The sequence below is a fragment of the Malaclemys terrapin genome, chromosome 13, assembly GCF_027887155.1.
Source record: "Malaclemys terrapin pileata isolate rMalTer1 chromosome 13, rMalTer1.hap1, whole genome shotgun sequence".
NCBI lineage: Eukaryota > Metazoa > Chordata > Testudines > Emydidae > Malaclemys > Malaclemys terrapin.
Genome location: NC_071517.1, coordinates 36,415,277 through 36,437,933, shown reverse-complemented (window position 1 = coordinate 36,437,933; position 22,657 = coordinate 36,415,277). Strand labels below are relative to the sequence as shown.

Below are 22,657 nucleotides of genomic sequence, written 5' to 3'. Positions count from 1 at the left end.
TCCTCTGTTTTGCCTAAAATCAACAAGAGTATGTGTATATAAAGGAAATATTTTAAGCAATGACTGACTGCCCAGAAGGGGTAGACCTCTGTTCTTTTGTCTTTCAGATCATCAGAGAAAACGGATGCCAGCTGAATAGCATTCAACGTACCATGCATTCACTGGCACAATAGGAATTATTTTTGTGTTCTATGGCCAAAATTGTTGTTAAAATTTGCACACCAACAGTCTTTGGAAGCAAGGACATGGAAGGTTAACCCACTCTCCATATTGCACATGGGATCCTTCTGGCTACCTCAGATTTCTAGCCAGAGGGCTGGGGAGGGAGGTAAGCTATTGGACACCAGAGGTTGTACCGAGTGGACTCCTCAAAAGTGGGTGTGCTTGTCCTGGTTTGTTGCTCCAAAGCTCTGTGATAAAGTTATTTTACTGGAAGGGTGTATATGGCATACATTGAATAATAAGAGTAATGTACTGTTTAATGGCAATGTGTATGTGTTCATTGTTGGGAAAAGGTGGATAAGTGAAGAATGGAAGTTTCCTTTGTAGGTTAAAAGAAGCCAAAAAGAAGGAGAAGGAAAAAGAACAGAACGAGTTAACTGGAAAAAATAGCTAGCAAGCTCAGTCCAAAGATAAGACACTGGCCCCATCCAAGGACACTGCCCACAGCTAAGACTGGATGACAGCCAAGAAAAGGGGGGCCTGAATGTGCCCAAGCAACTATGAGATCTGCAAAACACTGCCAGGCATTAATGAAATGTGTTAGGTTTCTTTTCTCACACATAAAAGAAGTGCTACCCAAAGACCCTAGCAGCCTGCAATTCACTGAAACAAGGAGACTGAGTCTACGTAAAGTCCATCAATGAAAGACTGCTTTGGCTCCACACTGGAAAGGCTCTTTCCAAGTCCTGTTAACCACCAACACTGCTGTGAAGTGCCAAGGACTGCCTACCTGGACCCATGCTTCTCACTGTAAAAAGACCCCTCCACCTCGGGAGGACTCTCCGACTGATAAGCCTATTTCTCCTTCTAGCTCTGCTGTGCCTTCTGGACAGCAGGAAAAAGGAAAAAAAGACAAGGTGAAGTGCTAGTAACCTCTCCTTTGTCCACTGACAGACCTACTGTGCCTTTGGATTTTTCTAGAAGAAGCAAAACCATTACAGGGTCATGTGCTAGTAACCTCTCCCCTGTATGATGCTGAACCATGACCGTTTCAGGAAAAGAGAAGAAGAAACACTTGCTCCATTGGAACCATCAAAATCCAGGGATTCCTGCCTACAAAGAGACATTAAGAACTGACCCTGGTGAAGAAACAAAGAATTATACACTGGCAGGAAGAAACTTGTGGGACCCATGCTTGGGAATGTGGTATAGTACTACATCAAAGAAATGTATTAGGATATCAACGAACTGTGATTAACACTACAATAGGGACTGTTAAATTTTCATTACCCTTATCCAGTTTCCAGATTACCTCTACATACCCAAATTGCTCAAAGGGGGCTGCCATTAGATTAGCACAACAGAGGGCTTGGGTTATTTCCTCTAGAAAGAAGAGAGGCTTGACCGGATCCCTTTGGGATGGGGCCAATAGTGCAGCAGCAGTTTGGAATATTTTTAAGAACCAAAAACATGATGAGAAATTGGGGCACAACTAACCCAGGTACAGGCTGGAGTTGGTTAGTTACATGTTATTTCCGCCCTTAGTTCAATGACCCAGAAGTTGCTAACAGAAATGGTATTGAATATCACTAAGGCTGGGAAGGCATTGCAGTGGGATCTAGCATGTTCAGGCTTGGCCCACTGCCCTTACAGACACATCAGGAGTACCATCTGATCTGTGACCATGGAGACATACTTGGAGACTTTCTGGGTGGAAGTGCGGATGTTCTCAGTGCTCCTTCCAAGCATATGGACCGGTTGGGGGGATGTGGGCTCCCACATACTGAATCCTGCCGGGTCCATGGGGAGGATGCATGTGGGATTGGGTAATTCACCGAGACATCTGGTAAATTAGAATACCTGGTATGCCCAATCGATTTTTAGTCAGTGCTCCTGGGATTACACCTGACATTTGAATGGGATTAGGGAGTCAATGGACATTTTGGTCATTAGAACCCCCACAGCTTCAGTGTATCCATAAACTGAAGCCAGGAGAAGTTGTTACTCTTCATGACTATGTTTGCTGGGAGGGTAGGGGACAAGGAACTACCCTGACAAGACACTTACTTTTTCAAGCTAATGATAGCTGTGTGTATGTTAAAGCCACCACATTGCAAGACATACATTTTAATCTCATTACCATTGCAGGCAATCATATTATTTACTGGCCTGCAGATAGAATTTTCCAAGTAGCCCTTAGGTTCCAGATACCCTTTAATTGGACTAGTTTAGTACCTGATCGATTTCAAAATTTGCTTTCACTGTTACCAAAGGTTCAGAAAATCTCTGAAATACAAGGGCAAATTCACATGCTTCAATATATATATATATATATCAAGTTGAAAAGTATGCCTTTCATACAGCTTATAGAGTGTCTATTTTATGTATTAAGTATGATGTATTGTGCTTTATGACTAAAACTGTACAAAAATCCCATCATATTATTGCTATGGGAATGTTATTGCTTGTATTGCTATTAGTTAGTTTAGGATTATGTTATTGTTGTTGAGGATGTAATAATAGTAATACCTTTCATGTCCATGCTCATCATGCATTGTCATTACATCCAATCAAAACCCCTAAGCTTGAAGCATCTGAAGTAAAATCTGAATTCCAAGACAATGCAAATAGAGATTTGAAAATGTTTGTTGTACTAGCAGTACAAATCGGCAGGGTTGTGGAAGCAGAGAAAGAACTGACAGGAAGGGGATTGCAATGCATGACAGTTTGTTAGCAAGAGTCAGGCTAACTGTAACCCTAATAACGCGAGATTTGTAGAAGCGAGGAATGTGTGAGGTGAGTGGGAAAGAACTGTGTGAGAAGTTGTTGCAACCTTGTGTAGATAATGTGTAGATAATATGGAATGTAGACTAAGAGTCTACATTAGTGAGCAAAACAAGATATCAGAATGACCTATATATAAACAGAATGCTGCTGTTGTTTTCCATGCTGTATCTCTTGATCACACCTTTAGTTTTGAGGACCTCCTTCCAGATCTTGGGTCATGCATGGTTTACGGGGCTCTTTCGAACAATTGTTAAATGGATTCTTTTCTTTCTATGTGTTATTTGGATAATGATACAATGTGCCAAATGCCTGTGTAATGCTATAATCAAAAGCTCTGCTGTCCATAAGAAAACCCAGTACCTGTCCCTCCAGCTTGATTGCAAAATGCGTAACGGGCCTGACAATTTTGGGGTTTGTCAGGCCTGAAGGGGGGACTGTGAAAGTTACTAGTGACCACCCCCCTTAACAGCTAGTAGCTGTTATGTCAGCCAGCGGCCATTAGGGGGAAGCAGACACTTCAAGTACACAGTAGCCTGAACTTTTCAACTGTCTTCCCTTTAAGGCCTTAAAGTAGTTGAAGCTGGTCCCAAGCCGGTTTTCACTGACCAGATAGCAAAAGCACGGGTCTGACAACCACCAATCAAGTATTAACATGGCAAGGGCCTTTGTCTGAATGTGTATCAAGGATCTGTAAAATGTGTGTAAGACAGAGTCTTTGTACCAAGGTGCAAAGCTCTCCTTTCTTCTGCAGAATAAAGCAACTCTTCCTTATCCCTGTCTGGCTGTTATTGGCTCTCAGTTAGGTGGTCCCGATATTTCAGTGACAACCACATAGCTCACCTCATTCCACTGCTTGATGGCCTCAAAGGGCCCATCCCAGGCAGCCTGGAGATTCTTATTCTTATTCTTCTGCACAGAGATGAGAACCATCCCGTGGTCCCGGGTGCCATAGGAGCAGGCACGCAGTGAGCGGTCGCACCCAACCTCCTGTTTCCCTTTGGCCTGGGCTAAGTACTCCCTGGACAAACCCATGAGCTCAGTGAGCCTTTCTCGAAAAGACAGCACATATTCCACCACCGAGTCCCTATCAGAAGAGCCCTTCCCCCTCCCATTCGTCCCTCAAGTCCCAGGGTCCCCTCATCCTCCTCCCATACAGCAACTCGAAAGGGGAAAACCCTGTGGATTTCTGAGTCATTTCTCTGTATGTGAACAGCAGGTGGGGTAAATACTTGTCCCAGTTCTTTGGCTGTTGATCCATAAAAGTCCTCAGCACCTTCTTCAGGGTCCCATTAAACCATTCCACCAGCCCGTTGGACTGAGGGTGATATACAGAGGCCCTGGTGTGCTGAACCCCACATTTCTCCCACAAGCACCAGAGCAGGGCTGACATGAAATTGGATCCCTGGTCTGTAAGGACCTCTCTGGGGAACACCACCATGCTGAAAATGGTCAGCAGCGCATCTGCCACGGAGTCTGCCTTGCTGGAGGACAGATACATACTGGTGGTGTTAGATTTCACTACCCGCTACCCCAAGGTGTGCATTTCTTCCCTGACTGGATCTCCTTGCTGAGGGGCCCCACTATGTCCACAGCCACCTTGTGAAAAGGTTGCTCTTTGATGGGCAAGGGCCACAAGGCTGCTTTACACTTAAACTGGGGCAACAATTTGGAATCTAGGGGCATGTCTACACTACAAAATTAGGTCGATTTTATAGAAGTCGATCTTTAGTAACCAATTTTATACAGTTGATCGTGCATGTCCCCACTAAGCACATTAGGTCAGTGGAGTGCATCCTCAATACCGTGGCTAGCATCAACTCACGGAGTGGTGCACTGTGGGTAGCTATTCCACAGTCCCTGCTGCCCATTGGAATTCTGGGTTAAGCTCCCAGTGCCTGATGGGGGCAAAAACATTGTCACGGGTGGTTTTGGGTACATGTCTCCCCCTCCCCTCCCTCCTTGAAAGCAATGGCAAACAATCATTTTGCGCCTTTTTTCCTGGGTTATCCATGAAGACTCCATAGCATGGCAAGCATGGAGCCCACTCAGGTGAACACTGCTTTTATGAACATTGCAAACACCTCATGCATTATCCTGCAGTATGTGCAGAGCCTAGCTAGGAAGATTGTGAGGAGGACATGAACACAGAAGCTCCTGAAAGCATGGTATGTGGCAATTAGAATATCATGACAGTATTGGGGCATGTTGATACAGTGGAACGCTGATTCTGGGCCTGGCAAACAAGCACAGACTGGAGAGACCGCATAGTGTTGCAGGTATGGGATGATTCCCAGTGGCTGCGAAACTTTCGCATGTGTAAGGCCACTTTCATGGAACTTTCTGAGTTGCTTTCCCCTACCCTGAAGTGTAGGAATACCAAGATGAGACCTCCCTTGACAGTTGAGAAGTGAGTGGCAATAACCCTGTGGAAGCTTGCAATGCCTGACTGCTACTGTGCAGTCGGGAATCAATTCTGAGTGAGCAAATCTCTCATGGGGGCTGCTGTAATCCAAGTAGCCAGGGCAATCAATACCCTTCTGCTAAGAACGGTAGTGACTCTGGGAAATGTGTGGGTCATAGTGGATGGCTTTGCTGCAATGGGGTTCCTAACTGTGGTAGGGCTATAGACAGAATGCATATCCCTATCTTGGCACCAGACCACCTTGCCAAAGAGTACATTAACCGCAAGGGATATTTCTCAGTGGTGTTACAAGCACTGGTGGATCACAAGGGCCATTTCATCGACATCAACATGATGCTCACATCTTTTGGAACTCCTGGCTGTTCGGAAAGCTTCAAGAAGGGACTTTCTTCCCAGACCATAAAATTACCATTTTGGATGTTGAAATGCCAATAGTTATCCTTGGGGACTCTGCCTACACCTTGCTCCCACGGCTCATGAAGTCCTACTCAGGCAGCCTAGACAGCAATAAGGAACAATTGAACTAGGTTGAGCAAGTGCAGAATGGGGGTAGAATGTGCCTTTGGGCATTTAAAAGGGCGCTGACACAGTTTGCTGAATAGGTTAGACCTCAGTGAAAGCAATATTCCCATTGTTATTGCTGCTTGCTGTGTGCTCCATAATATCTGTAAGAGTAAGGGGGAGACATTTATGGCGGGGTGGGAGGTTGAGGCAAATTGCCTGGTGGCCAATTTTGAACAGCCAGATGCCAGAGCAATTAAAAGAGCACACCGAGGCAAGCTGCACATCAGAGAGGCTTTGAAAAACAGTTTCATGACTGACCCGGCTACGGTGTGACAGTTGTGTGTTTTTACCCGTGATGGAAACCCACCCCCTTTGGTGAATGTACCTCCTTGTAAGCCAATCCTCCTCCCTTCCTTCGACCACAGCTGGCACAGGAAATAAAGATCCTATTGTTCTGAATCCATTCATTCTTTATTTATTAAAAAAAAAAGAGATCACTGACAACACTGACTTATAAAAGGAAGCCTGGGTGTACAAAGGGTTTGATAATGGGGAGGGGTGGGGGAAGAGGGAAGGACAAGGTGACATTGCTTATTGTAGCCACACTAAAAATCAAAGTTGTTTGAATGACAGCCTTCTGTTGCTTGTGCCATCCCCTGGAGTCAAGTGGCAGGTAGGGTGATGAGACAGCAACTGAGAATAATTGGGATGGGGGTGGGGGGTAATCTGAGCATACATAAGAAAAAATACCCAAAAATTGGGACTGTCCCTATAAAATCGGGACATCTGGTCACCCTAGTGGCAGGGTGACCGGAGCATTCCCCCCCCCCCCCACCGCCACATTCTTGGGCATCTGAGTGAGGAGGATATGGAAATTGGCAAGGAGGGCAGGTGGTTACACAGTGGATGGAGCAGGGAGCTGTAATCTAGTTTCCTTTCTTCAAGCTCCACCAGACGCCTCATCATGTCCGTTTGCTCCCCCATTAGCCTCAGCATTGCCTCCTGCATGTTCCGATCTGGCTCGTTATATGCTTTCCTGGTCTCTGCCACCGAATGCCTCCATGCATACAGCTGTGCCCTATCAGCGTGAGAGGACTGCATGAACTATGAAAACATGTCATCGTGTGTGGGGTTTTTTTTTTGCCTTCTAATCTGCGATAACCTCAGGGACGGAGTTGCAGGGGAGGGGGGAAAAGGGAGAGTAGACTTTTAAGAAGATACATTTCTGAGAACAAAAGGGAGACTCTTTCACAGTGAATCAAGCAATTCACAGCAGACAGCACGTGCTTTAGGTACAAGGTCACATTTTGCCTTTTATATTGAGCGCCTGCCAGTATGGTGACACATCACACACAGCTTGGCAACAGAATTTGTTTTAGAGGCAGCCATGGTAAGCCAAAGTGTACGTGGGTTTGGTTTCTTCAGTGTTCATAACATATGGGAATGGTTTCAAACTGCAGTGTCCTCCTTTCCCATAGCAACCAATGCCGGTTGGGTTTGCCACTTAAAAGGAGGGGCTGCATTTCTGGGGTGGATGTGAAGCACACCCTTTCCTCCCCCTTCCCCCCGTGGCTATTCTCCGGGTTGATCCCTTTTAGCCAAACGCAAACAGCCTAGCATGCCTGGGGTCTAATGTGTTGGGGCTCACCAAACACAGGGGATTAATGGTCCCTTACAAAACATCCCCCATTTCAACCATGAATGATATCACTCTCCTGAGTCTGACACAGAAAGATAAAGACCGAATTTTTCTTGAATGTGACCAAAACCCAGGACCATCCGTTGCCATGCTTTGTGCTGCAATGATTCCAGACTACTTGCTACTGGCTTGGTATGGTAAAATGTACTAACATAGAGGACGAAATAAGGCAGCTCTCCCCAGAAACCTTCTGCAAAAGCTTTCAGAGTACCTCCAGGAGAGCTTCATGGAGATGTCCCTGGAGGATTCCCACTCCATCCCCAGACACATTAACTGACTTTTCCATTAGCTGTACATACTGGCCGCGAATGCATCCCAATTGTTTAGGGCAAATCAAACATTAAAAAGAATTGCTTTTAACCCCTGTAGTGTCGTGACAAATGTGCACTCACCAGATGTGCCTCCTCCGCCTTCAGGGTCCGGGAACAATAGGCCCTGGGAGTGTATTGGCTCCAGGCTAAGGAAAAGGTCCTGGCTGCCGGGGAGAACAGATTCTCTGCTTGCCTGCTGCACATTCTCCTCCTCCTTCTCCTCTTCCTCATCCACAAAATCCTCCTCCATGTTGTGTGAGGTTGACACCTTGCAAGTGTCCAAGGAGAGTGTTGGGGCACTGGTAGGGTCCCCCACTAGAATGGCATGCAGCTAATCATTGGTATCCATGTAGATCAGCCTCTGCCATATCACAGCAATAATTACTATAACAGCCCATTTCTCTGTTAACCAAGAACTGATATGACAGATCAGACCCTTTCCTTATATATTATCATATCCCATCTAGTGACATACTGAAGTTTAACAATGATGCTTAAATGCAGCATCCACTTCTGGCAAGGGCCAGAATCATGCCATGTCTTAGGAGTCAAAATGAATAAATACATCAACTAAAATCTTGGTCTGAGATTTTTCAATGCAGTCTAGTGTCCTTAGGCACAGATCTTGTGTTAACTATGTAGCAGTATTAAACTACAGGTTGTTTTGTTGAAGTTGGGTCCCTGGAGGCGGTGAAGCCAAGAGGCCTACCCTAGAGAATTAAAAGTTACAGCATATCCCATCTGGGTCAGTCCCAGAGCCCAGAGCCCTCTGAACCCCCTGTAGTCCCAGTCCAGAAGTTTCTCCCTGTCTCTAACATCGCACACTTAAAACCCCCCCCTGACCCCTCCCCAGTCCTTTGTCCTCCAGCTGGTTACACCCAGCTGGATTCCTGTGGAGGTTGATCCACCTATGGTCATTTGTTCCTAGGCGCCAAATCTCCGGGCAATTGTAGTGGCCATTGTCTCCTGGGAATCTCCATGGGCATGGGTACCCAGGTTCCAGGCAGCTGGGCTTCTGTCACGCCTGTGTCTCGGAGATTCTGCAAAGAGTAAACAGCCCTTCCCCCACCTAATTAAATATGCACCACATGGGGAAACTGAGGCATATACCATATTCATATAAAACATTATGAAAAATTCCCACTTCATCGCACACCCATTGTGTTTTATTTGTAATAGACTGGCTGAATTTGACTACAAGACTTTATTATCTAACAGAGAAACAATGAACAGGGGATATACACAGGGATTTACTTCGATGGGTAGTGGATTTTGTGCCTTACAAAATGTCAGCATTCATCCGTGTATTTTCAGACACTGTTCACCCTTCTCACATAGGGTGAACTGCCAACACCATGGAGAAAAATATCATAATACAGCCTATATCAGTGCTGAACATGAGAGAGTGACAGAGCTGTCCACAATGGCACATTCCTATAAGTTGTGTTACATGGCCACAGCGGGGGACCACAAAAGCTGTCTTAGTAGCGCTATACAGATCATCTGAATTCTTTTTCACTTTAGTGATGAGATGTTTTCAATGGGACTTTTCAACTTAATTTTGCTTAAATCACCCAGGCAGCTTTGAAAACCTCAGGCTAAGATATTATCTCGGAGTCTCTGCATGTTTTTGTGAAAGTCACATTTACTGATTGCTTTCCACAAGGCTTCCTTGACCTCTCTGTTTCTCAGGCTGTAGATGAGGGGGTTTGCCAGGGGAGTCAGGAAAGTGTAGCAAAGAGAGAACACTTCCTTCAGGTCTCTCAGTGTATCATGTTTCGGCAGCATGTACACAATCATTATTGTTCCATAGAAAATTGTCACCACAATGAGGTGAGAGGAGCAGGTGGAAAATGCCTTCTGTCTCCCAATGGTGGAAGAGATTCTCAGGATGCTGGCGATGACACACACATAGGATTTCAAGGTTAGTAGGAATGGAGGCAGAGTGAATACACAGGCTAGAATGAAATCCAGCAATATGATCAAGTGTGTGTCACGGCAGGAGAGTTTTATCAATGGGATGGATTCACAATAGAAATGATCAATTTCATTCAGGGCACAGAATTTTAACTGTAACATGAATAATATAAAGATGGCAGTAGCCAAACAACCATTTAACCATGATCCAGCAGCCAACCGAAGGCAAAACCTATTATTCATAAGAGTTGAATAGTGCAGGGGTTTACATATCGCTAAATACGGATCATAAGACATCACTGCTAGGAGATAGCATTCTGTACATGCCAGAGAAAAAAAAAATACAGTTGTGAGAAGTAGCCACTAAATGAGATGGTTTTGTCACTAGTCAGGAGACTGGCCAGCATCCTGGGCAGGATGGTGGAGGTGTAGCAGGTCTCCAAGCAGGACAAGTTCCCCAGGAAGAAGTACATGGGGGAGTGAAGGTGCTGATCAGCCACAACTAGTGCAATGATGAGGATGTTCCCAGCCACAATTGCGATGTAGATCACTAGGAACATCAGGAAGAGAAGAATTTGCAGGTCAGGGAGATCCCCAAATCCCAGGAGGATGAATTCTGTGATGGCAGTTTGATTTCTCCTGTCTGTGTCTGCCATGGGTTGAATCTAGGAATGGCAATCCCTGTTCTGTTTTGGATGAGAATTCCCTGTGTTAACTATGTAGCAGTATTAAACTACAGCTTGTTTTGTTGTTGGGTGTTAGGAGGGTTGCAAATCTTCTTAGTTTTGCCCCTTAGCTGTGGAGTGACTCATCACTCCTGAATGGTTGTTGTGGGCTGATAAAACAGGAACGAGAATGGGACTGGTGAAGAAAGATGCCCCTGAACTCAGAGTCTAGAAACAATCTGAAAAGTGCTACTCTGTGATACCTTGTGATCCACCCCATAGGGACTCAGTCCTGTGTTCCATAAGGACTAACTCGTCCCACTGATGAACCTTAATGTTATCTACACTCTAAAGGCCTTCTCAGGTCGGGGGGCGGGTAGGGGAGAGGTGTTCAGAGAAGAATGGCAAGAATAATTGAGATAGGAAAAACTACCATCTGAGGAGAGATTGCAAAGATCAGGATTGTTACCTTAGAATGGAGAGGGATAAAAGGGGACATGATAAATAATGATCTGGAGAAGGTAGAATGTGGAACTTCTGTTTTCCCTGCCCCTTACTGCAAGAACAAGGGGGACATACAATGGAATTAAAAGGTGGGAAACTTAAAATCTATAAAATGAAATACTTGTTCACACAGGGTGTAGTTAAAGTGTGGCACCCACTGTGATGCTGGCAGACCAGGTGCCAGCTCCTGCCAAGGTCTCCCTGTCTCAGTGGGATACTGACAGATACACAGCTGCAATCAGAGAGAAGCCTTTATTATCTTTTGAAACCTCAGACTGAGACTCATTCACGGGTCTGTTTTCTTGCTTTAATCTTGTAAATAACTCATTTCCTTTTCCTATTTAAGAAATCTTCATATAGTTCACTACAGCATTGGCTGCAAGCGTCGTCTTTGGTGTGGGATCTAAAGCACAATTGACCTGGGGGAAGTTGGGAGTAACCTGAATATTGCTGTGATTCTTGGCGTAAGGGGCCATGTACCACAGATACGGTCACCTGGGTGGCAGGACAGACTGGCAGAGCCAAGGGGACTATCGGTGACTGTCAGGGCTGCTAAACTGCCTAAGGAGTTTGCACTCGGTGCAGTTGGTTGGTGAAATCTAAGTTTAGACCTGACAACCAATGAGGGGTTTGTGCTCTGGTTTGTAACTGTCAGCCCTGAGTTTGGCACTCACACTCTTGTATCCCCATTGGGAGCATCACACTCACTGCCACAGGAAGTCATTGATATGAAGGATTTAATTGGATTCCAGAAGAGATGGATATCAATAGCCAGATATCAATATCCAGAGTTATCATAATTAATGGCAACAACAGTTTTGGAATGGATATAAAGCCTCATGTTTGGGGGTTAAGCCAATCTCTAATTATTGTAGTCCAACATGACACATGTTGGGGGAGATCATCCCAGAACTGCTACTGCAGTGTTCTGACATTTTCCTCTGAAATATCTAGTACTAACGACTCTCGGAGAACGATACTGGACTGGATGGCCCTTGGGTCTGATGTAATCTGGCAGTTCTTATATAATTACGTTCTCCTAAAGTGATACAGAGAAACCCCAAATTCCAATTAGTTCAAGAAGCTACACTTTTTATACTTCAGTCTCTGATAGGCTGTTACCTGAAAAAAAGTTGGCCTGGCATAGATAACTTTGTAACACTTTTTGGTGAAGATTGATACAAGAAATCATTTGAGAGGAAGTTGTCAAACTAGGGGATACGGACATTAATTCTAATAGGAGATTAGGACACCCAGTTCCTAGGTGGTTTTGCAAATCTCAGTCTTAGCCCTTCTGCAATGTCTATATCTTGTTTATTTCCTGATGTTTCAGTGGACCCGTGGATTCTCTTGCAACCTGCCTGACTCAGATATAGTGAAACAGTTTTTGTCATTTACTTTTAACTAAGACCATTTGTTCTTTAAATTCCCTCTTATGCTCCTAATTTCATTATTAAACTTTACCCACCTCACATGCCATTTGAATGTTCCTTTCTATCAGATTAACTCAGTTTTGATTTCCATTATTCTATTCCAGGCTTCACCCTAGTTATCCTGAGCCAGATCGCCAGCTGGTATCAATCAGCCATAGCTTCCCTGGAGTCAATGGGCCATATCCCCAGGTGAGGACCTTTCACAAGAAATGTATCTCAATTTCCCCATTGTTAAATGGTGCTATTAACACCGACTGGCACTGCTGTGGGAAGGTTAGTCTAAAACTGCTAATATTAGAGAGACAAGATGGGTGAGGTGATATCTTTTCTTAGACCAACGTCTGCTGGTGAGAGAGACAAGCTTTCGAGTTGAGCTCTGTGTGGCTCGAAAGTTTGTCTCTCTCACCAGCAGAAGTTGGTCTAATAAAGGATATCACCTCACCCATCTTGTCTCTCTAATATTGTGGGACCAACACGGCTACAATAACGCTGCATACAATATTCACAAAGCACTTTCATGCCCCTGTTTGGAAGGTGGTATAGAAACGCAGTCAGGAAGAGAGTGCTCACCTGTAACCACATGATGGCTCAAGCGTCAAGCAATGAGCTCTTATTTCTCAGGGTTTGGCGGTTAGGACTCAGTTTCCACCGCTGAGGTTTTTCAGTCTCATCATTCAATAGAAACTGGATCTTCTCAGCAATGACACCTGCATCTATCTGAATGGAGGAGCAGCTGCTGTGATCTGTCTGAGAGCATGCTCTGCCCCCTCTATTTACAAAGTGCAGAGTCCTCACATTTGTATCCTTCTCCATGGAAGGCTGTGTCTCCCTTGATTGCACCTCTGAAGGGGCTTAGCCGGGGAGTTAGCACCGTGTTTTCTGTGCAGACAGTGCAAACAACTGTCCTGATGGAACCAACCTCCCACGCCCAGAGGAATCGCCTTTCTGCTACCAGCTGTATGAGCTCATTGCGCTGCATGACTGAAATGTAATGCAGCACCCACCCAGTGCCTGGCCATACAGAGACTGACTCTACTCAGCAATCTTTACTCATGTCAATTGTCCCGGTGCCTTTGTAGGAGAAGAGGAGAGCCTGGTATAAGGGTCCTGGTATGAGACCTAAGGATTGAACTAAAGTAATCAGGCCCGGCTGATATAAAACAAAGTTAGGAAAATCAGGCTGTGAGCAAAAGTCAGGCCCTGTTACAAAACATGCCCTCTTGCAAATTCACAGAACTTGGCAGGAACAGAGCTGGTGTTGCAAAAATGCAAACATTCCTAAGAAGTGGTAGGCACAGGACACTAATGTAATCTCATTCGAGAAGTGTAGTACCAGAACACCCCGATACCAAGTATGGTGTAAACACACTCCCCAAAGATAACAGGGACACACTGATGCCTCCTAAAGATAAGGTCAGGATAACAGGATGATGGATAGAGATGTTTTGATTGAACCAACAGGTACAAGGTAAAGTGGTAACTAGCCACGTCAGAGGGGCAATAGGTAACTTGTTTGTATCAGTGTATAAAAGAGAGGTCAGAGAGGGGGTGTCTTGGTCTGGCTGATGGGGGAGCGGAGAGTCCCTCTGCTCACTGAGCCGAGTCCATTGTAATGGGCATACATGTGTTAGTGTACCTGTAGCATATCTAGGATGCAAAGACAGTGCTTCATTGACAATAAATTTGGTCAAGCGGCTTCGCCACTGAAAAGAGTCCGTGGTCTTCTTGGGCAGTTTTATCAATGTCTGCTAGGCCAGCTATCTGCGCAGAGCTGGTGCAGTACACAGAGAGAACACACACAGCCGACAAGTGACAACAGTTTTCAATGGAAGAATTGCACGAGTAACAATGGCTAACATGACTCAGGCTTACCTGATTGGGAGCTGAAGCCACACAGTTTAACAAACAAACAGGAAACTGAATTTAAAGTAAATTTAATCCATAATTTGCAAATGAAAGATTTGGATGAAAGAATCTCTCTCACACACTCACATCCCCAGTGGAAATATTTCTCCCAAGGAACTTTGATGTTATTAGTAATTACTAGTGTTTGTTTATTTAACAATATTCCCACCCTTCTGCTGAACAGTAGCAGAATTCATGATCTTGCAGATTGGTCACTGTCAGGCAGGATATTGTACTAGATGGACCTAGGCCTGGTCTACACCACGACTTTAGATCGAATTTAGCAGTGTTACCTCAATTTAACCTTCTTCTTTTGATCCATCTATCTTTTACATCTTAGGCTGGCAGCAGACGGTGCAGTACGACTGCAAGCCATCGTCATCTCCTGGGTGCTCGCCAGAAGATGGGAATGACCTGGCTGAGTCGCTCCCATGTCTGCCCAGGTGCCCCGACCAATATCACCGAGCACCCAGGAATATGACGATGATGGCTACCAATCGTAATGCACCATCTGCTGCCAAAAGTCAATGAGCTGCAGCTGTGTAGCAATGCAGTCCCACGTCTGCCCGCACCCAGGAGACGTACGGTGACAGACAGCTGAACGGGCTCCATGCTTGCCGTGGTATGGTGTCTGCTCAGGTAACCCAGGAAAAATGGTGTGAAACAATTGTCTGATGTTACTTTCACGGAGGGAGGGAGGAAGTGAGAGGGGGCCTGACGACATGTACCCAGAACCACCCATGACACTGTTTTTGCCCCATCAGGCATTGGGATCTCAACCCAGAATTCCAATGGGCGGCGGGAACTGTGGGATAGCTACTCACAGCTACCCACAGTGCAACACTCTGGAAGTCGACGCTAGCCTCAGTAATGTGGACACAGTCTGCCGACTTAATGCACTTAGAGCATTTTGTATGGGGACATACACAATCGACTGTATAAAAACCATTTCTAAAAAACTGACTTCTATAAATTCGACCTAATTTCGCAGTGTAGACATACCCTTAGTGTCTGATCCAGTCTAGCAATTCCTATGTTCCCATGGAAACAGAATAGGTAAAACTGGGGTCATTCTGCACAAAGCACAGACCAATATCTGAGTTCTAGCAGAAGAGGGCACATTATCTAAGTTACTAGCAGAAGAGGGCACATTTGACAAGGTCCAGCTCCATCCACCAGAGGACAGTCCCCCCAACACATTTCCTTATTTTGATATTGTCTATAGATCTATTCCGTTTCTGTATCACACAATTCTACATACACCTGCTTTCCAGAAATTGGTATACAAGCAAGAAGTTCTCATTTTTTTAACCCAAGTTTTCTCACAGGAACCAAAATAAAATTGTTGTTTCATCTTTTTGGCAACAAACTACTTGATTCATTTAATTTATTTATTATTAATTTGATTGCAAAATAGATTGGGAAAACATTATTCCCAAACCATTTTCGGGTTGGTTAGTTTGTTTTTATGGTGATGGTGTTTGAACTTTTTAATAAGGGTCCCACTTCAACCTATCTTTCAGCCGACTAATTTTTTTCTCCAAATCTTTGTTGCAGACATTGCCCAATGTGACTTATTGATTCCTTATGTAACCCTTCTGCCAGCTGGAATCAGCAACAACAAGGGCCAGGTTCAATATCTAGGGGATCCTTTCCAACAATACAATACAAAACTGACCTGAGCCCCCAACTAGTAACCTGGGACAATTACACATCACCCCTTGGGTGCCTCTAGAGGCAACACTTCCCCTCTCACAAGCAGAGAGTCTGAGTGTAGAAAAGAAACTTTTAATAAAAAGGGGGAAAGTAACCTGGCTTTAACTTTGGAAAATGCTGCAAGCAGGATTCATAACATAAAACCATGAACAAAACACCCACTCAAGAGTATATTCGGCAGTGTCCTTGTGCCTCGGGTTCTTAAGTCCAGCAACCAAAAGTTCCTTTAGTGTGCCCCTCTCTTCATCACTACCACACTCACCCAGTGAAGACCCAGAGTTCAGAAATGCATCTGGGTGAGTTCACCTCCCACCCTGTGGGGGTGGGGGGGAAGCACCTTGCTCGATCCACTGCCCAAGTTCTTTCCCTGATATCTCCTGCTCCACCAGCCGCTCCCTGCACCCTCTAGAGTGGTTTGAGAGCCAACCACTTAACACAGCTCTTTGTGATTTCAGCTGTTAGTTGGCAAGCCCCACTACTAATGCAGACTGGACAGTCTTTGGCATCAGAAACACTGCCCCAAAACAGGTCTAATGCTTAGAACTGATAATTAGTGATTTCAATTCTGTTGGTGTGTAACAAGACTCTCAATTGAGTCTTTCTCAACTCTATTACTAAACAGTGGAGAAAAGTAGATCCAAATAGTGTTTGGTATCCTTCAGCAAAGCTCACATCACAAACTACCTGTCCCCACCCTCTTTCAATTCCACTGGACTTGGCACCCATGTCCCCTGCTTAGCGAATGCAGTTTAGCTGACGGTGAGTCCCTCCATCAGGGTATGCCAAGTACAGTTCTGCTGCCCTTGATCCCCACAACAAGGATAAACAACCCTTTATTTCCCCTGCTCCAATAACAAAGTGACTTGTGATCCAACACCACCAAAAGTCATTATTTGGGCAAAGCTTTTCCATCATGCCTAGGCAGAGTGGGCGTGTCTATGCAAACAAGCTCAGTTCATGCAGTCTTCTTCCCTAGTTCATCACTAGATGTCAGGAGAGAGTTCATGCAGACCCTGCTTACACTTATAAAAGCGAAAAAAATCTCACGGGGGGAAACACTTCACATAATGATAAAACACTAGGTGATGGCCTGTTAAAACCAACTGCCCATAGATTAATAAATAACATTTTGCCTCTATCTGCTACCATCTACTGGGCATTTCAGAAAATAGCTGCCCATTTCTCCTGCTAAAAATATGCTGCTCTCTAGTGGACACCTTCCAGCACCTTCCAGTAGCTGTCTTTTTCCATCCTTGATGCTCTTGTGTCCCCATTGGTCATTATTCAGTATAACAGCCCATTTCTTGTCCCTTAGCATCTCCTACCATTTCACATTCCTTGTTCCACCATGGTACACTTTTCCGCTCTTTAGGTAGTGTTGGTAACCTAGGACTAACTAGGCTGTCTGTCTCTGATTTCCTTATTAACACAACTTCAGAATTCCTCAATATCTTCATTTATACATTGCTCACTCACATTCCTCACTTTGGTTTCTAAAGATATTTCCAGTTCATTACATACCATAGAGGTCCATTGATCCACAAAATTATTTCCTCACCATTTCACTGATGCCTTCTAGTCTGTATTACACAGCTTTACATCTGTCCACTTCCCTTTGCTGGTCATTTGGCAACATAATTTCACCTTTCATGACTTCCACTTTGGATGCTATCCACTGGGCAGCACAACTGCCCCTTTCTCATTCTTCTACCCTCTAGTGACCCTAGAAAGCATAATCACATCTTTCCTCATTTTTTACCTACTGCTAGGTGTGCGCTGTTCCAAATTAGAGCCACTGGGAACAAAATAGTACAACAGTGTGATTGCAGCATTAGTAGCTTCAAAAGCACATACAACAATAGCAGTGGCTCTCAAAGCAGGGGCTTCCCATCCATCCAGTGCATTTCTGTTGCTGTGGGGTCTGTTTCCAAAGGAAATGCATAGATTGAACCTATAATAGATAGAGCCTGAGACTTAAGGCTGAGTATAAGGCCTAAGGTCTGAACAGAAGTCAGGCCCTGCTGCTTTAAAGCAAAATCAGGCTGGGAGCAGAAGTCAGGCTCTTACAAAACATGCCTGCTGGCAGGTTAATTCTCTGATACAAGAACTTGGAAATAGCAGGACTGTCATAGCAAAAACACAAGCACTCCTAGGCACTAAGCACTCATGTAAACACATTCCAGAGGGATGTTACCAGAACACCCCGATACCAAGAATAGTACACACACACTTCCCGAAGATAACAGGAACACAGTGACCCCTTCTAAAGATAAGGTCAGGATGACAGTAAGATGGTGTAAGGAGCCAGGGTGGTCTGCCTCCGAAACAGAGGGTAAAGAGACACTCTCTCTGCCTGAGTGGGCGGAGCCTGCCCAAGCTTACTCCACCCCCCTGGAAGGGGAGGATTGGAACAGGAAGTACAAAAGGCGGGGCCCTTAGCCCAAAGAGGGCTGCACCAGGGACGGAGACAGACGCAGACTGCTGGCTGTTCCCTGCAGAACCTACTGCTGGTCCAGGAGAGGTCCTGGACCCAGGGAAATCTGACCTGGAAGAAGGACTCTGGATACCAGGACTGCCAGTTGCAGACTACCCAGAGGAATGGGAGGAGCCAAGCAGCGGCCCTAGCCCGAGTAACCCAGATGCTGAGGGTGAGTTGGAGCTACCGGGACTACCGGCTGCAGAATACCCTGATGTGTGGGAATAACCTGAGGGACTTGCTTGAGAGATGGGGTAGGAAGTAGCCCAGGGGCAGAACTGGACAGTGCGGTGAGTCAGAGTGTGATCAGCGTATTGCGGATGGATCCCCGCTGACCCAGCTTAAGGAAATCGAGGCTCAGATCATCTTCAGTGGGATTCTGCCTGTTCCTAGAGAAGGGCAGCAAAGGGGTGACAGGATTGTGATGATAAATAGTTGGCTAAGGGAGTGGTGCTATAAAGGGGGCTTTGGGATTTATGGCCACTGGGAGGCTTTCGGGGACAGAAAACTGTTCTCACGGGATGGACTTCACCTAAGTAGGGAAGGAAATAGACTTCTGGGAGGGAGGCTGGCTCATCTCATCAAAAGAGCTTTAAACTAGGAATTTGGGGGAGACGGTTGGGAGATGTCCAGTTAATTTCCACACCAGATTATAACATTGAGAGGGAGGATGATGAGATAAGAACGGATATAGCCGGGGGAAAGAGATTGGACATAAGGAGGAGGGTGGGGATGGATACTAGACTAATAGGTCATACTAGCAGTACGGTGTCCATACCAAATGGGATAACGAATGTGAGAGAGGCCAAACGGCATAAATTAAGATGTTTATACACCAATGCGAGAAGCCTAGGTAACAAAATGGAGGAATTGGAGCTCCTGGTCCGAGAAATGAAATCGGATATCGTAGGAATAACTGAAACGTGGTGGAACGGTAGTCATGACTGGAGTACAGGTATGGAAGGGTATGTGCTGTTTAGGAAAGACTGGAACAAAGGTAAAGGTGGGGGAGTAGCATTGTATGTCAATAATGAGGTAAACTATAAAGAAATAATAAGTGATGGAATGGATAAGACAGAGTCTGTCTGGGCAATACTCACATTGGCTAAAAGAACTACTAGAGCCTCCCCTGGGATAGTGCTTGGGGTGTGCTATAGACCGCCGGGATCTAGCCTGGATATGGACAGAGAACTCTTTAATGTTTTTAGGGAAGTAAATACTAATAGGAACTGTGTAATCATGGGAGACTTTAACTTCCCAGATATAGATTGGGGAACAAATGCTAGTAACAATAATAGGGCTCAGATTTTCCTAGACATGATAGTAGTTGCTGAACCGACGAGGGGGGATGCCATTTTAGATTTGGTTTTGGTGAGTAGTGAGGACCTCGTTGAGGAAATGGTTATAGGGGACAACCTTGGCTTGAGTGATCATGAGCTAATTCAGTTTAAACTAAATGGAAAGATTAACAGAATTAAATCGGAGACTAAGGTTTACGATTTCAAAAGGGCTAACTTTAATAAATTAAGGGGACTAGTTAGGGAAGTGGATTGGACTAACATATTTAGGGATCTAAAGGTGGAAGGCGCCTGAGATTATTTCAAATTGAAGTTGCAGGAGCTGTCGGAGGCCTGTATCCCAAGAAAGGGAAAACGGTTCGTAGGCAGGAGATTTAGACTGAGCTGGATGAGAGAGCGTCTCAGAGGGGTGATTAAGAAAAAACAGAAAGTGTATAGAGAGTGGAAGATGGGAGGGATCAGCAAAGAAACCTACCTTATTGAGGTCAGAGCATGTAGAGATGGAGTGAGAAAAGCCAAAAGCCGTGTAGAGTTGGACCTTGCAAGGGGAATTAAAACCAATAGTAAGAAGTTTTATAGCCATATAAATAGGAAGAAAACAAAGAAAGAAGAAGTGGGACCGCTTAAGACTGTAGATGGAGTGGAGATTAAGGATAATCTAGGCATGGCACAATATCTAAATGAATATTTTGCATCGGTATTTAATGAGGCTAATGAAGGGCTGAGGAATAGTGGAAGCGAGATGGATGGGAATAAAGGAGGGGGGGTTGTCATTACCATATTCGAGGTAGAAGCCAAATTCGAACAGCTTAACGGGACTAAATTGGGCAGACTGGATGATCTAAATCCGAGAATATTAAAGGAACTGGCGTGAGAAATTGCAAGCCCATTAGCGATAATTTTTAATGAATCTGTAAACTCGGGGGTGGTACTGTTTGACTGGAGAATAGCTAATGTGGTTCCTATTTTCAAGAAGGGGAAAAAGGTGACCCGGATAACTACAGGCTACATAACTACTGAAAAAGATGCCTCACAAAGTGATAAACCAAGATTTTCAGACATAATGAAACCTATTCAATCACATTGCTCTCACTAAAAATATTATTATTAATAATATTTTTTGTGAGCAAAACGTTTTTTTGTACAGTTAATAAATAAAATTTTAAAAAGTATGAAATATTGTTTATTTATATTTTTCTGTATGTTTTATAATGTACAAAATATATTAGTACAGTAGCACATGTATATAATTTATACATAAATAAATATACATATTTTGGGGGTGCGTGCTCAAAAAGTTTTTACTGATAGGGATGCACAATGAAAAAAGTTTGGAGACCAATGCTCTAGTGGATTCTTCTTGCTATAGCCGCCTCTTTCCCATTTTTGACTCATGTCACCTGGTGGACATTATTTAGTATAACAACCCATAACTCTCTCCATAATATCTGCTAGTATCCACAGTCCATTTCATAGCATAAAGCTCCTTTTCTCTTCAATGCTCACTCCTCACCACTTATACACCGTTATACAGCTTCACCTCCCTATACACTTCCCACTGTTGGTCATTTGGGAACATAATTTCTGCTTTCTTGCCCTTCCACTTGGGCTGCTCTCCATTGGGCTGCACCTTTCCCATTCCTCTGCCCTCTAGTGGCCCTACACAGAATAACTGCATCTTTCCTCATTTCTTACCTATTGATAGGTGTGCGGAATTTGAAATTATAACAATTGGGAACCAAATCACACAACAGCATGATTGCAACACTAATGGCTACAACTACACGTACAACATTAGCAAGTCTCAAAGGTTTAGCAGCGGTTTACCATTAATCAGTGCATTTCTGTTGCTGCGGAGTCTGGTTCCAATGGAAATACATAGATTGAAGCCACAGTGACAGCAGCTGAGTGGCTTTCCAGGCTGAGATTCTAGGCAGCATTTAAGGGAGTTAGGCACCCAAAGCCTTTTGAAATGGGAGATGGACGCTTAAGTGTCTTAGGTCACTTGGAAAATCCTTTTTGCGGTGCTGAAATCCTACAGTTCTCACTGGTGCCCAGCTCCCCTGCCTCTGGCCAAATCCTGACATGCTCAAAGAGGCTGAGCCAGCACTGCCATGTTTGGCACCACAGGAGTTCTGCTAATTGCTAGGCGATAGCCACTTCCTCTCACCATAGGTTACGTCATGTCCTGAGGAGAGCCCCTGCATGCAGCAGAGCTGTCCAAGAACGAGCCCTCTCAGGATGTACACTTGTTGCAGTGATTTTTGGAGACACTCATTGTAACAGGTCTCCTCCCTTTGAACTGCTCTGTGCAGTTTGTGGCAGCAGAGCAGCTGGTGCTCTGCAGGGCCTCATGTAGAGTCCCTTGTCAGTGAGCGTTTGACAGACCTGACCCCAGAAATTGCCTCAGTTCTACGGGTGCCCTGGAAAACTCCCACTTGGGTCTGAACAGTCCCAATATCCTTGGCTTGTGAGTCTAGCTCTTTGTTTGCCCAACCACCCTGCCTCCAAGGGCCCTGTGAGCCTGGTGATGTTGCTTTCCTAGAGCTGGTCACAGCCAGGTTTAGTTCAGATAGGAAGTATAAAGCTATTCTCGGTGAAGTGTCCAGAGGTCATTGCTGGGGTCTGGCTGTTCATGAAAGGATAGTGGACATACACCAGCCCTTTAAATCTAAGCAGATTCCCCAAGCATTTTAGACAAACTAACTGGTTAAGATTAAACATTAAAATAAGTTTATTAACTCCAGAAAGGTAGTTACCTAACACTTATGATCACTTAAAATCTATCTCTGAACTTTATGCCTAAGAAACAAAGTTTAGGATTTAGATTGTGTGTTTACTTTTTATCAGACTCAGTA

At 44.8% G+C, this 22,657-nt stretch overlaps 1 protein-coding gene and 1 pseudogene across 1 annotated transcript in view; one reads left to right on the top strand and one right to left on the bottom strand.

The window, feature by feature from the left end:
* Positions 1-9,478: 9,478 nt before the first annotated feature.
* Positions 9,479-10,362, bottom strand: LOC128847336 (olfactory receptor 6B1-like; annotated as a pseudogene).
* An 8,137-nt stretch (positions 10,363-18,499) lies between these two features.
* LOC128847293 (olfactory receptor 5V1-like) overlaps positions 18,500-22,657 on the top strand; it is a 78,553-nt gene continuing 74,395 nt past the window's right edge. The window contains exon 1 of the mRNA XM_054046686.1: positions 18,500-18,673. The gene's annotated coding sequence lies outside the window, so the exon portion shown is untranslated. The remainder of the gene's footprint in view (positions 18,674-22,657) is intronic.